Source organism: Calidris pugnax, unplaced genomic scaffold (assembly GCF_001431845.1).
Source record: "Calidris pugnax isolate Ruff unplaced genomic scaffold, ASM143184v1 scaffold147, whole genome shotgun sequence".
Classification (NCBI taxonomy): domain Eukaryota; kingdom Metazoa; phylum Chordata; class Aves; order Charadriiformes; family Scolopacidae; genus Calidris; species Calidris pugnax.
The window spans coordinates 5945388-5948503 of NW_015092359.1; positions in this window are offsets into that span (position 1 = coordinate 5945388).

The following is a 3116-nucleotide window of genomic DNA, read 5'->3' on the forward strand; positions in this document are numbered from 1 at the left end:
GTTACGTGGGTGGTGCTGGCAGTGAGAGATGATTTGGACAGGTAGAGATCTCCCAGCAACAAGGATCTGGCAGCAGAAACCCCTGCTGCCTGCAGCAAGTGCTATGTCGAGGGCTTTCCTGCCCCCAAAGTTTATTAAAAAAAAAAAAAAACAAACCAACAAAACAATCAAAAAAACCAATCCCTGGCAGGTGAAGGGATTGCCTTGTGTGGTGTCCATCCCTGTGGCAGCCCCTGTGCCTTTCCCCTGCCCTGCCCGGGGAAATGGTCCCTCTATATATAAATAATATATAAATATATATATTTATATATAAATATTTATATAAATAATATATAAATATATTTATAAAGTTCCCTCTTCATGGCCAGGGCGAACTGGAGAGGGTGGAACCGGGGTGAGGTGGGCTGTGAGAATAGGTGAGCTAGCACTGGAGTGGGGAAAGAAGGGGAAAGAAAGGGAAAAGAGGGAAAGAAATGGGGAAAGGGAGGAGAAACCATAGAAAAAGGAAAGAATGGGGGAAAAGAAAGAAAGGGGGAAAAAAGAAAGAAAACGAAAAAAAGGAAAGAAACTGAAAGAAATGGAGGGAAAGGAAAGGGAGGGTAAAAAAAAAAAAAAGGAAAAAGAGAAAGTAAGAAAAAGGAAAAAAGGGAAAGTAAGGAAAAGAAATGGGGGAAAAGCGGGAAAGAAGAAAAGGAACGGAAAAGAAAGATGAAAATTGAAAAATGGGGGGGAAAGAGGAAAGGAAGGGAAAGAAAGAGAAAGAAAGGGAAATTAAAGGAAAGAAAGGAAAATACAATTTAGGGGAAAAAAAGCAACGGAAAGAGAAGAGCCCCTAGCCGAATTGCAGGCAGCGGGCTGTCCCTGCCCCACTGAGCGCTCGCTGAGCCCCCGGCAGCAGCCGTGCGGGGCTGCGGCGGCCCCTCTGCGGGACACTGCCCCGCACACCAGCGCACACGCGTGTGCAAACGAAAAAGCCCACTTCGGGAGGAGATGGAGGAGGGGGGAAACAGGCGCCCCCTCCCCTGTCCCCACTCCAGCGGCTCCCCCCGCCCCCGAGGAGCCGCCTCCGCCTCGTTTGCGTTTTTTAAAAAAAGTTTTCTTTTTCTTTTTTTTTTCTTTTTCTTTTTTTACATGCAATTTCACGCCCGGCTGCACCTGCAAACATAACGGCCCGGCGGAGCCGTCGCCCGCCACCCCCGGCCCCGAGCCGTTCGTTGCCCGGCCGGGAGCCCAGCCCCGCGTCCTCCCGCCGCTTCCCCAGCCCGTTTTGGGTCCTTTTCGTTAGTCCTGCCCGGTCCGGAGCCCTACGGCCCTGGGGAGGGGTCCGGGCCCTGCGGGCTGCAGCGGCTCAACAAACCGCTGTCCGTCCCTCCATCCAGCCATCCATTTATCCATCCCTCCATCCATCCATTTATCCATCCATTTATCCCTCCATTTATCCCTCCATCCCTCCATCCATCCATTTATCCATCCCTCCATCCATCCATTTATCCCCCCATCCATCCATCTATTTATCCATCCATCCATCCATCCATTTATCCATCCATTTATCCCTCCATCCCTCCATCCCTCCATCCATCCATTTATCCCTCCATCCATCACTCCCTTCATCAATCCATTTATCCATCCATCCCTCCATCCATCCATTTATCCCTCCATCCCTCCATCCATTCATTTATCCATCCATTTATCCTTCCATCCATCCCTCCATCCATCCATTTATCCCTCCATCCTTCCTTCCATCCCTCCCTTCATCCCTCCATCCTATCCATCCACCCATCTCTCTACATCGATCAATCCCTCCCTCCGTCTCTCCATCAGTTCACACCTCCCCCCCCCCAAAAAAAAACCCCAAAAACCCAACCCAAGCCAAAAAAATAAAGCCAAGAAAAACCTCCCTCCGTTGTTTAGAGCCGAGCCCCGGATTTATAGGGGTGCTCCGGAGCCCCTGGTGTCTCTGGGGTCAGCCCGATTCCCCGGGACACAAGCGCTTCTTGTGTCCCAGGAAAATTAAAAAAAAAAAGGTGAAAAATTTGGGGGAAAAAATCCCTGATTGTGGTGCCCGACCGGAGCTGCGAGCGGGCTCGGGTTGGTTGGTTGGGGTCTGGTTGTTTTTTTCTTTTTTCCCTGGTTTTGTTTTTCTTTTTTTTTTTCCGGGGTTTTGTTGGGTTTTGGTTTTGGGTTTTTTTTGGGGGGTGGTGGGGTGGTTTTAGTTTGGTTTCGTTTCGTTTCGTTTTGGTTTGATTTGGTTTGTTTTCCCCAATAAAAATAACTACCAACCAAATTCCCTCCTCTCTCTCCCCCTCCCCGTCTCCGTCAGGAAAGGATAAATATTTCGCTCGCCACCGTGGGAGCCCGAGCCTGAAAAACGCCCGAGAGCAAAAAAATAAACGCAAATTCCTTTTCTTTCCGAAGCCCGCCGGCCCCACAGCCCCGTTTTTAGCTGTCCCGTAAATAACGAGCCGGGAGACTCTGCATCATCCTTTAATATTTACTCTTTTGAAGGTTAGGCAGGGCAGAGGTAACAAACTTTGAACGATTTTTTTTTATTATTTATATTATTTTTCCTCCTCCCCTTTTCCATCCTCTTTCCCTACCTGGTTTTATGTGGTTTCTGGATTAATCTAGTGCGGAGCAGAAGCGGACTTTACCCGGCCGAAATACAGGATTAGGACTATTTCTAGAAGAAAGAGGATAGTGTGAACTGCCTTTAGCCTGCAATAGTCTAAAGCAGAATTACAGCTTGTAAAATAGGTCTCCATCAGTTTCCCAGGAGACGGGTTAAGCCCTACTTGGGTGTTCCAGCCCTTTTTAGAACCGGCAATAATTAGACTCATCTCACCCCGGAGTTGTCTGTCCGGTGTAGGTTTGTGGGGTGGGGGTTTTTTTTGGGTTGTGTGGGGTTTTTTTGTTGGGTTTTTTTTTTTTTTTTTGTTTTGTTGTTGTTGTTGTTGTTTGGTTTTGGTTTTGTTTTTTTTTGTGGTTGGACTCAATGATCTCAGAGGTCCCTTCCAACCACTAAGATTCTGTGATTCTGTATAACACACATGATTATCCTGACGACTTCTGGTGATTCTTTCAGCAAATGTATATTAAATATATATACTTTTTAATAT